Source organism: Pinus tabuliformis, chromosome 6 (assembly GCF_031772625.1).
Source record: "Pinus tabuliformis cultivar Carrire ecotype Pingquan chromosome 6, CPIR1, whole genome shotgun sequence".
Taxonomy (NCBI): Eukaryota; Viridiplantae; Streptophyta; class Pinopsida; order Pinales; family Pinaceae; genus Pinus; species Pinus tabuliformis.
The window spans coordinates 624,511,023-624,524,634 of NC_142292.1; positions in this window are offsets into that span (position 1 = coordinate 624,511,023).

Below are 13,612 nucleotides of genomic sequence, written 5' to 3' on the forward strand. Positions count from 1 at the left end.
TCCCACAGTTTTCCTGTCTTTCAGAAGTTCAACCAGATCCCATGTGCCATTCTTACCTAAGGCCATCATTTCGTCCTTCATGGATGCTTTCCACTTGTCACTTTTCGAACCTTCTACAGCTTCCTGATAGCACAGAGGTTCATCGTCATTAGCGGTAAATGCAACTAAAGTAACATAATCATCATACCTTTTAGGAGGGCGTTTGATTCTTGTAGACCTCCTTAAGGATGTTTCTGGTGCTTCCACAATTGGCTGACCACCATCTGTAGGAACTTCTTCATGATCAGCATCTAAGACCTGTTCATGATCTACATCTGAACCCTGTTCATGATCTAATTCTGAAACCTGTTCATGACTAGTATCTGAACTATGGTCATCATGACTATCATTAGAAGTGCTTTCAAACTGAATGTGCTGAAAATCAGATACATCATCCTGTTTCAATCTATTATCTACATCTAACTGTACAAGAGAGGTTTCATTAAACTTTACATCTCTGTTGATGATGACCTTGCGGGTAGTAGGATCCCACAATCTATATCCCTTTGTTCCATTACCATATCCAACAAAGATATACCTTTTTGACTTTGGATCTAATTTAGTTCGCTAATGTTTAGGCACTAGAGCATATGCATCACAACCAAACACTCAGAGTTTAGAATAATCACAAGGGTGACCTTTCCATACCTCTTGAGGAATCTTGCAACCTATTGCCATGGATGGTGATCGATTTATCACATAACAAGCGGTAGCCACCGCTTCTATCCACAATTCCTTCTGCAAACCGGCATTACTCAACATACTCCTTGCTCTCTCTAAAAGAGTCCTATTCATGCGTTCAGCAACTCCATGAGGAGTATAAACAGTGGTCTTATGTCTCTCGATCCTTGCATCCTTGCAATAGTTTTCAAACTCCTTGGAAGTAAACTCACCACCATTGTCAGTTCTTAAACATTTTATAGTTCTACCAGTGATGTTTTCTACCAATGCTCTAAACTGTTTGAAAACTGTAAACACATCAGACTTCTTCTTTAACATGTAGACCCACACTTTCCTAGAGAAATCATCAATAAATGATACAAAATATGACGAGCCACCGTATGAAGTTGTAGGGACCGGACCCTAAGCATCCGAATGGATATAATCAAGTATTCCTTTACTAGTATGTTTGCCTGTTTTAAACTTTTGCTTACTTTGTTTTCCAAACAGACAATGTTTACATAAATCTAACTTTCCAGACTTTAGATTAGGAAGTAACTTGCGATCAGCCAAAATTTTTAACCCTCTTTCGCTCATATGGCCCAACCTTTGATGCCATAAGTGAATGGAACTACTGTCATGATCAGACACTGTAGACACATGATCTGACCCTGTTCTTCCTTCTAACTGAAATAGATTTCCTACCTTCTTAGCTTTCATTACTAGTAAAATACCTTTGTAAATTTTCATTACTCCACCTTGAATTACAGTTTTATATCCATTTGTGTCAAGTTCTCCTAGTGAAATTAGATTTTTCCTTAAATCTGGTACATGTCTTACATCAGTTAACATTTTGGTTTTCCCATCAAACATTTGCAGCTGTATACTCCCTATTCCCACAATATTACATGTGACATCATTACCCATGTACACGACTCCATCATTAATTGATCTATACGTCTTAAACCATTCTCTATGAATACACATGTGGTTTGATGCACCAGAATCTAACAGCCAATGTTGATCATGATTTGACAAATTAACTGATAACACTTCATCACTCATACTTGAACTAGATGCCGAACATGTATCTGTCATGTTTGCTTCTTGCTTTGCTGTCGAAGAGTCTTCTTCGGATGCTTGTTGTCTCTTCCAACAGTCCTTCTTCAAATGTCCTAATTTGCCACAAAACCAGCACTTTACCTTACTCTTCTTCCCTTTCGATTTTGATCGTGAGTCGCTGTGCTTACCAGAGCGTCTTTCTCTCGAACGACCTCTAGCCATCATTGCTTCTGATGTAGAGGTGTCGGCATTTGACCTCTTCCTTGCCTCTCCGGACAACAAAGCTCCAACAATATCATCAAATTCAAGGCTTTCTGATATACTTAGACTGATAGAAGTAACAAAATGATCCCATGACTCAGGCAACGAGCACAATAAAGTTATAGCTTTATCTTCTAATTCAAATTTTACTTCTATACTTTCTAATTGTACCATGAGAGTATTAAAGACATTCAAATGATTAGTGATAGCTGTGCCTTCCTTCATACACAGACTGTACAATTGTCGTTTAAGAAGAATCCTATTGGTCACGGATTTTGTCATGTACAGCTTCTCCAGCTTTGTCCACAAACCAGCAGTAATTTTCTCTGACACGATGTTAAACAAAACATCATCCCCCAATCACATTCAAATACCGCTCAGAGCTCTTCCATCCAGTTCATTCCATTCATCATTTGTCATGGGGTAAGGCTGTTTCGATCTTCCCAACAGCGCCTTCACCACGCCTTGTTGCACAAGCAGATCGTGCATCTTCACTTTCTAGATCTCGAAGTTATTTTTGCCATTAAACTTCTCGATCTCAAAACGAGAACTTTGAGTTTTTTCCATGTTGTATCAAACAAACAATCTCCAATTCTGAATTAAAAAAACGCCTCTGTCATACCATGTAATCACAATTTTAAAAGAAAAAACCAAAAGATTGCAAGTTTACGAGAGGAAAATCTGTTGGGCGCTCCTTGACAGCTAAAAAACCGTGCCTAAAACACATCCACTGCCTGGTGCTCCGCTGACCGCCGATCCACTGCACCAGAGAAAAATCCATTTGAGTGTCGCAAAATCGGTGCGCTTAATCTCATCGATTCTGCACCAATCGGAATATTGGATCTCTGGCGCGAGTATCAGACTCGGATCCGCGCCAATTGGCGCATTTGTTTAAAAAATAAAACGCACCAACTCATTCACTGCCAAATTGGTGCGACTGTCTCTGCTAAAACCGCGCCAATTGCCAAAACTCCACCTTCAGCCGATCTGTCACATGCACCAGCTCCACAACCAGAGACTTGTAGGTTATGGGCCCTCCACGCTCCGCTGCGCTGCTCTGATACCACTTGTTAGACTAAACAAAGTGCAGCTGAAATAAATATAAACATACACATCACATACAAAAACCTCACAAAACGATAACACAGAGATTTAACGTGGTTCACCCAACTAATCTGGGCCACGTCCACCAGAACAGAGGCATCGGCAATCTTATTATTCAAAGGATATTACAACAAATCTAATAATTCACACATGCTCTCATCTCTCCCCTATTTTCCCTATTTTCTCTACACACACTTACAATCCTTTACGGATTACATTTCTATATAGTTGGAGCATAAAACTGAATCATAAATTCCCTCACAACAAATATAGGATGCATTAACTCCTCCTCAAAAAACATTGGAGCTAATATAGCAACTAATCCTATTGTTGTCACATACATGAGATTTTTCCCAAATTTAATAAAACAGAAAATCTCAACAGTTCACATGACATTTCATATCGTGGCCATGACCAATTGAATACAAAAAAATATATTAATGAATATATTAGAGTTATTTTTTTAAAATAAAAGCCGCGTAATAATGTTCTATTGTACTATTTATTTTTAAAATTTTAGATTTTTATATTGTTGACACTCATATTATCATAAAAAATTATATTATAAAAACCAATCACATTAGTATTAAAATTAATAGTCATGAAATCAAAATATAGATTGTGGTAGTATTTTATAAGAACGAAAATTTTAAAATGTAATATATCTCATTTTTAGTTAGTTAATTGGATGGAAGTTAGTGTCTATGAGAAATTTCATTATTTTTTTTATATGGGTTTAATTATTTCGTGTGACAGGTTTCGTTTATAATGAGTATATCTTTTTCGTTTGTAGTTTTATTGAAGTGAAACATTAATGCTAAAGATATATAGAATAATAATGTTAAATAGCGCTAGATTCTAGAGGGCATCTTTATTCGTGTTTCTTCTAAAAATATCATGTTATGTGCCATGAAATTTCAGGTTGAAATTCCCCGATTTTATCCATGGCTATGTGTTGGTTCTAGCGTCGTTCACCTAGGGTTATAGTGGTAGAGATCAAAATCAACCCTATGTCATGTGAGTATCAGATTGACGTAGTTGACAATTCCTCTAATAAAAAAAAATGTTAAGTAATGCTAGATATTTAGAAAAATATATTAAAAAAAAAAACGATGCAATTAGATATAACTACTTCCCACTTTTCATGAGTATAAAAGAGGGTGGCTATCTATGTTCTTGCATGTTTTCTTGGTTATGAATATTAAGTTAATTTTCCATTTATTCTCTCATTTTGTATCAGCATATATCCAAACAAGCTCTAAATCATTCACTAGGGATCCATGTCTTTGTGAGGCTTCCATAAGCATTCTTGGACATTCGCTCACTCTAGTTTGCACTTTTTTTCGTCTATAGAAAAGGAGAAAGAAGGATGTAACTCCTATTTTTCTTGTGTACAATCAAAAATAGATTGTCACTCAGTGAGTTGGATAGCTCATATCATGAGTTTTGGAACCTGTATTAGACTCAAAATTCACTAACTTTTATAGTTTTATATACGTACCCTACCATCCTCCATTAATGTAAATGATGTAAACAGGGAGGAATATTTCATGGTAAATTCTTTCTACTAAACTGTAGGGTGACTCTTTCCAACAACCTTCATAATCATAGTGTTTCTACTAAACTGTAGGGTGACTCTTTCCAACAACATTCATAATCATAGTGTTTCTACTAAATTAATATTCAAGGATGAACTAGATCAAGGGAATAGGAGGACCCTTCAACCATGAACTCAAGGTATATTCTTGGTTGTTGTGATGTTTCTAATTTCATTTATATAGCTCTATATGAGTCTTCCTCTTCATTTCTTATTTTTATCCATGTTTATATGCTAGTCAAATGGTAGATCTATTCTTCATCGTGTAAACTTGGTGAGATATAGGTATCGTTGACACTCATGTTGCTTGTCAATGTTTGATGTTGGTAATATTGTCTTCTTGTCTCCAATGAGTAGGTAATAGAAAGTGGATTTGGACCTTTGTATCTACATCAATTAGGATGACACTAGTATGACTATCAAGTCAAAATTAAGGATCACCATAGCGTGTATTAGGATCAATGCACGATATCTAAATTTTGTATCCTATCTCATAGTTCCTCTTATATGAAGGAAAAATCCAAGGGACTAATCACCTTTCTACAAGGGGTATTTATGCATAACAACTCAACATGTTCTACTGGTTATCTTATTATTTAATGAATTTAATTTATTATAAAAATTTGAAACATTTGATATTTTTATATGTAATAAAAACAACGAGAAAAAAGAAGGTATTTTAATGATTATGAAGAACACTATAATCTAAAACATAATTTCATATCAAGTACTCATAACTTGTCAAATAATTTAATGAATTTTATTAATTATCATAGTTCAAAGGATTTCATATGTGTAATATAGTGACAAGCAAGGTGAATAGAAACAATGATGTGGTTCAAAGTTATGATTATGAAAGCAATTTCATGTTAAGCACTAAGAGCTTGTTAGTTCATTTTTCAAGTAATTTCTCTTTTTCTAACCAATTTTATTTATTGTCGATATAATTACGTTTAATAGGTTTTTTGTAATGATGAGAAATGAGAAAAAGAGGATACTTATCAGGTGAAAAATTATTTTTCAAATGAGTTATCAGTCATCTTACTTATCCTTGCACTTCCTTTTGTTTTTTTCTCAAAACTTGAATGAATAAGGATGACATGACTTAGGCATTTGGTTTTCATCACAATCGTCAGTAAAGGGTGAACTTTTGTTAATTTGGATTCATATATATATATATATATATATATATATATATATATATATATATATATATATATATAGATATAGATATATTATATTCATCTTGGTGAAGAAATATTAGTATTAATGGAAAGGTATAATGAGGAATTAATAGAGGATCTTCAACCAATTGTTAGAATCTGCGTTCAATCCATCATTTTCTTACGATGATAGAAGGATTAAATATGTACTATAAGGCTATATATCTACTATGTTTCTAGAATTTAGATCATGTTATTCTCTTCTATTACATGACTGACTTATAATTTGAATTCTCACATATTTGAGAGATTCCATATCCATTTCGAAATCTAGATATTATGTACTTATAACTTGTCTATTTTATACGTTTTTTAACTGAAACTATTAATTTCATTGATATTGTAAAAAATGACCAAGTTCCTTCTCAGTTATAGATATAGAGTTCAAAATAAATTCAAGTTTAGAATATTATCCACTCAAAGACATAAGCACAGCCTTACATACTTCAATTGGCAAAATTTCCAAAAACCCAACAATTCCCTTTCTTACTACCCTAATACTATAAATTCTACAAAGAAAATTCAATTCTTTTTAACACAAGAAAAACATACAAAATTGTAAACCTTTTATCAATGTCATATAATGTTAAGTTAATCCTTCATTTAGCTATATATCTTCATCTTGAAGTTAAATAAACCCATCATTAAGATATATAGTTCAAATGAAATCCTTTTCTAATTGGTCATGAAGGGATTTAGCTTGATAGAGCTACTTATATTATCCCACAAAGGTCTTGATAAAGAGTTAGCTATCCTTCTATGAAGGTTATTTGAAATTATAAACAATCCCTTTGTCAATATTTGTTAAAACTTTCATTCAAGCTAGATTGTTAAATTAATGTCTTAAATATAGAAATTTCATCACCTCATTGTGATATTTTCTATAATTGGAACTTTCAAGTGGTGAAAAATTTATTTATGTCATCTTAGGTGTTAGAGTGGATACTAATAGATTCGATAATAAACCATTTCCTTCATAATTTTGATTTCATATTTCATATAATTGTTTTTTTCATAGCTTCAAAGGCACTTGAAATAAAAAAATTCCTTTGAAAAAAGAACGCCGCAATGAGAAAAGCATATAACAATATGTGGGATCTCTATATTGCATGCCTCATCTTCAAAAGGACATTTTTTTTCATTCAGTCTAAGTAAATGGTAGGTAAAAAATTGATTGGAATACAATTGTGTAAAAAGTTTGGTTCAAATATTTTTTTTTGGATTTGAGTTTTTTTTTTTTTAAATTTAAATTTTGAAAAAATAAAACAAAATATAATCTATTTTGTTGGGTATAGGTCATGGTTATACATTTTGATTTTGAGACTTGTTTATTGAATTTTGAATCAGTTGATGGGAACGAACATTTCTAGAAATATGGTAGGGAGAGAATTTAATTAATATTTATCACATTAAATTATATTCATATATATATTTTTAATAATGTTAGTAATGTGATAATTCTTTTTGGATACCTCACTTGTAAATTTTACTATGAAATGTAGTTCATATATGTAATGTGGAAATGTAAATAATGAGTAAGTCGAGGAGTGGAGAGAAATTCAAAGGTCCATAGAGGAGGATTTGTTTGTATTGAATGTAAACCGATCCACTATATTTATTTTATGAATTATCTCCGTGATGAACTTATGACCTTTGTGCAAGAATTTAATTGGTGTATGGGCCTCCTAAGCGAAGGATGGCTCATATAGTCCCTTTTCTTTTAGAACATTTAGGTGTAGTCAACACACAAGAGAAGTGATGTGAAACAAAGGAGACTGGCAGGAGATGGTATACAAGAAGGCTGAACAAACATACAATGTGGTGTTGGATCAAGGATGCTTAGTTGTGTAGGAATATGATGTTAGAGAGATATTATGGAAGAAGGAATAGTGAATTCTTAATGAAAAGAATGTAGATTGCAAGAATCATAGTGGGCATTGAGCTACAACGGAGAAATGACAGTCTTCTATCTACTGCATTGTGATTGGGAAAGCATTCCTAGTGAATTTTTGAGGCCAGTGGTGTGTGTTTATGTTTGATTGGCCAATGAATTTAAATGGAGAATTGAATCACTTAACAGTTGCCTTGGTGTGGATGAACCAATAGGGTGCTTCCTAGAAGGTTGTTAAGGCACTTGGCATGTTCAGAAAATTGGATGATTGCTGAAAGGGAATTGATAAACCACTTATTTTCTTGCTCAGTAATATTATAAACTTCTTTCTTAGTGGCCTCCTAAATCCTACAGTGAATTCCTAGAAAAACCAACTGATAAACCACCTAAATGTGCATTCAATCTCTTGGAACCAAGTTGTATTTCGCTCAGCATTAGGTGAATGCTTTTGATTGATTTATATTAAGATAGATGGTCAAAGTGGTTCTTACTACTAGAAGTAGTTGATAAACCACCTGGATAGTGGACTCCCCTCCTTAATTATCCTTTGACTTGTATTGGTGTGAATTTCCCTAAGCACTTAACCCCTCAAAATATCATTTTGACTCAGGGATGATTAACTACAAGAAACATGCAGTGTAGATAACCAATCATTAGGTGGAATGTTGAAGTCCCTCCCTTAGTTGTTAGTCATTCAAGTTAATCAGATAAGTTTACTTACTTATATATATGTGTAGTGTGAAAGATGACTATTATTGTTATGTGTTATGATATGCTATATATAAACATTATTAATGGAAGAAAGTGTTATTCCTTTTTGTCTACAATGAACTACTTATCTGAATGTTCTCATGGATTTGAGGGACTTGAAAATCCTTGTGGTTGTTCACACTTTCCTATGCTACATAGTTATTTACATGGTTGTGTATGATTTCTTGATGTATTTAGTTGATTGTCACTATGTGTGATTTCCATTTTTGATATGTTATGAATATCATGTATCTTTCGTAACATCCCTGGTGAAAATTCCATGTAATAAAAGTTAATAAAGGCAAAAATAATAACCACGGTTGATGGGACACTTATTTGAAACCTGAATGTAGGTTTTAACCCCATATGGAAATTACCTACATACGAATTCTAAAACATAGAAAATAAAGAATGTGAGAGCATAACACATAAAACTCATATACACAGAGATTTCCCCTGGATCCAAAAAATGGGACTACTAGCTTGATTTTTCATTATGTTCCTTTCAATGTTACAATACATATTTATATATGATGAAGCATTGAATACTATGGACCGAAAACCATCGCGTCCAAAACCATGTTCGAAAAACATGCACAAAACCATAGGTAGGTCTACCCAACCTAATATAGGGTCCAAAAACAAAATTTTCTAGGGCGCTGCCCTAGACCCCATAGAGTGGGGTTACCTGCACCCCTCAAACCCCCAGTGACTCCCCCTCTACGCAATTGGTGGAACGAAGGGGGGGTTCCACCCCCCTTCTAACCCCCTGGTTAACTATGTGGGCTAGTCGTGGAAAGAATATAACACAACCCAACATTCTCCCACTTATTGTTTTCTTTCCATAGGAGGCAACAAGAGAGCTTAGTCATTTATCTAGCACTACAATGCCCATTGTTTCTCTACACCAAGAGAACTACTCAGAGCACACAAATTTTGTCAATGCATCGGCAGTATTCTTCAAAGTCTCCACCTTTATCAGCAACACGTTTTTGTCTTCTATCATATCCGTCACAAAGTGATACTGAACATCAATGTGCTTTGTCTTTGAATGATATGCAGGGTTCTTTGCCTAGAAAATTGCACTTTGGTTATCACAGTCTATCCTTATAGCTCCCTATACTAACCCCATACTTGAACACAATCTCTGCAACCAAACTACTTCCTTGCTTGCATGAGTGGATGTCATGTATTCTGCCTCTGTAGTTGATAGTGCCACTACAGATTGTTTCTTACTCATCCAACTGATTGCACCTCCAAATAAGTCAAACACATACCCACTTGTAGATCTCTGATCCAGATCTCCAACCTAGTTTACATCAACAAAGCGAAAAATATCCAACACTCTGTCCAATCTTGGTCTTCCTTGGTAGCACAAACCATAATCACTAGTGCCATAGAAATACCTGAAAACCCGCTTCACTGTTGTCCAGTGCTCCTTCCCTGGTTTTGACATAAACCCGCTCAATACTCCCACTACATGTGCAATGTCTGGTCTAGTATAGACCATTGCATACATCAAGCTACCAACTGCACTTGCATATGTAACACGGGACATGTCCTCTTCCTCTTCTTGTGCCTTGGGACACTGTTCAGTAGATAACCTCACACCTAGAGGAAAAGGAACCTTCACCGGTTTACTATCCTGCATATTAAACCTCTACAGTATTTTCACAACATACTTTCTCTGGTTTAACCAGAGCTTCCTCTTTGCCTGGTCTCTTTTAATTTCCATGCATAAAATATAGTTTGCAGCACCAAGATCTTTCATGTTGAATTTGGAGGACAATTGGGTCTTCAAATCCTGGATAATTTCATTGTCATTTCCAACTTGCAACATATCATCCACATACAAGACCAAATAAATAACATGGTCACCAATTAGTTTAAAATACACACAATGATTTGCTTTTCTTTTGGTGAAGCCAAGTCCCTGTATAAATGTATCAAATTTCTGATACAACATCCTTGGTGATTGTTTTAACCCATGCGAAGAATTCTTTAACTTGCATACAATTTCTTTCTTACCCTTCACTGCAAAACCTTCACGTTGCTTCATGTAGATCTCCTCTTCCAGATCCCCGTGAACAAATTTTTTCTTCACATCCATCTGTTCTACCTCAAAATCAAAAGCAACAACAACAAATAAAAGTAATCTAATAGAAGCTACCTTCACAACAGGAGAAAGAATATCACCAAAATCACTTCCCAACAACTAGGAATAACATTTTTCTACCAACCGAGCTTTGTATTTCTCCACCTTCCTTCTGCATTTGTCTTCTTATAGAACACCCGTTTGCTGCCAATGGGTTTCCTGCCAGCCGACAACTCCACCAGATCCCAAGCCGCATTTTTGTGCAAAGATTCCATTTCACCAACCATGGACTCTTTCCATAGTTTTCCATCCTCTAAATCTACTGCCTCCTTCACAGTTCTGAGATAATCATCAGTAAAAGATAAAGAAAAATTTGAAAAGAAGGCAGATAGACTATACCTTTCCGGTTGCCTTCTTTCTCGGATTGTTCTTCTCACACCTGGGGTGTGTGGCTCTTCATCTTCTGGTTCCTCCTCTGATGTAGAGTCTCATTATTCCTCCTTAAGCTCAAACTCTATATTCACAAGTTCCTTTGGTTGGACTTCATGTTTAATAGCATCTTTCACCTTTTTGAACACCACATCTCGGCTGTACCCTTTAAACCCTCCTTATACCCAATAAAGATGCACTTTTCAGATTTACTATCTAGCTTTTTTCTTTTCTCCTTTGGAACATGTACATATGCATCACATCCAAATACCCTCAGATGTGAAAGAGATGGTTTCTTACCAGTCCATACCTCTTGTGGAGTCTTATCCTCCAACGCTAATGAAGGTGATCTATTGACTAGGTAAGATGTTGTCTCCACCACCTCTACCCAGAATTCCTGTCCTAAACTGGCAACACAGAGCATGCTTCTTACCCTTTCCATCAACGTCTTGTTCATTCTTTCTACAACTCCATTTTTCTCAGGTGTGTATGGAGTAGTCTTCTGCTGTGCTATACCAAACTTCTTACAGAATTCTTCGAATTCCTTACTACAAAACTCTCCACCATTATCTGTCCTTAGCACCTGTATCTTCTTCTCTATCTCGTTTTCCACCAAACCCTTAAATTCTTTAAACCTGTCAAAGACTTTAGATTTCCTCTTAAGGGAATATATACATGTAGTCCTTGATAAGTCATCTATAAATGATACATAGTACACAGACTTACCCAGTGATGGAACCTTCATAGGTCTAAACACATCACTGTGCAAAAGCTCTAATATATGGTTTGCCCTCTTACCACTAAAGGGGAAACTCACCAATTCTGCTTCCCATACACATAATTTTCACATAAATCAAAATCCAAAGAGCTATTACTCATCCCTTCTACCATACCTTTACCATGAAGTATTTGAAGGCCCTTCTCTCTAATATGTCCAAGCCTTTGATGCCACAGCATGGTCTTCTCTTGAGAGACCACTAGATTTTCTTCTCCACTTTCAGGAACGACAGAACTGTTGCACCCATCAATAACAATGCTACCTTGCAACTTGTATAGAGTTCCAATCTGATCTCCCTGCATCAATACCAGTGCTCCCAAAACCATTTTGCAGGTATCCTTCTTGAACACTTTTTTTACACCTACATCATCCAACTTGCTTACGGAAATCAGATTTTTGGCCAATGTAGGAATATTCAAAACACCCAAAAGTGTTCTAACCCTTCTACCTTGCAACTTCAACTTTACTTTTTTGTGACCAATGATTCTGGCCTTCCTATCATCCCCTAAGAAGACATCACCACCATTGTATTTCTCATACTCACAGAACCACTCTCTATCGGGAGTGAAGTGAAAGGATGCACCTGAGTCAATCAACCATGCCTCATGATCTACATGTGTACTTGAAGAAGCCAAGTACACATCCCCACCATCATCTGAGGTGGTTTTTGCCTCTGCAGAAGGAGCATCATTAGATCACTTTCCTTTATCAGGAAGTTTAGATTTGAAATCCCTTTTGTAGTGCCCTTCCTTTTCGCATTTCCAGTGCACTACTTTTACAGGTTTTCCTGGAGGTTTAGATCTCCCTCTAGATTTAGATCTCCCACTCGATGACTTATTTTTGTTTTTGTTCTGGGACCGTCCTCATACAGACAAAGCATCAGCATTCAGGCTCTCCATATTTTTCCATCTCATCTCCTTCGTCAACAAGGATGAGATTATTTCATCAAACTGCAAGGCAGTTGCATTGCTACTTATTGCAACAACTAGACTATCCCACGAATTTGGTAGAGAACACAAAAAACTGATGCACTTATCTTCATCTGAAATTTTAATATCAATAGATAATAACTAACTTACCATAGTATTAAATGCGTTCAGATGTTTTGTCACCGAGTCTCCATCTTTCATCCTCAGATTATACATATTTTTCCATAGGAACAGTTTATTCACTAAAGACTTAGACTGGTACAAAGTCCCTAACTTCTCCCACAAATCCTTCGCTGTAGCTTCCCCTGATACAATCAACAATACTAAATCTGAGACACACAATTGCATTGTGCTCTTTGCCTTCCAATCCAACTTCTTCCATTCTTCATCGGACACTCCCGTTCGTTTAGTACCCAGATCTACTGCGATCCACTAATCTTTATCCACCAACAGATCCTCCATCTCGAGTTTCCATAACTCAAAACTCTGACCATTAAATTTCTTGATCTCTATGTTTCCACTACTCGCCATCCCCTTTAACCACCAAAATCGATTCCTTAGATCTTCCATTGAACAGGGTCTACCACAGGCCAGAGCGAAACCCCTCACCAACAAACGCATCCCCTTGAAGCCAAAATAGCTCTAATACCAAATGTAGCTTTTAACCCCGTACAGAAATTACCTGCATACAAATTTTAAAAGATGGAAAATAAACAATGCAAGAGCATAACACATAAAACACATATACACATAGATTTTCCCCTGGATACCAAAATCGGGACTACCAGCTTGAT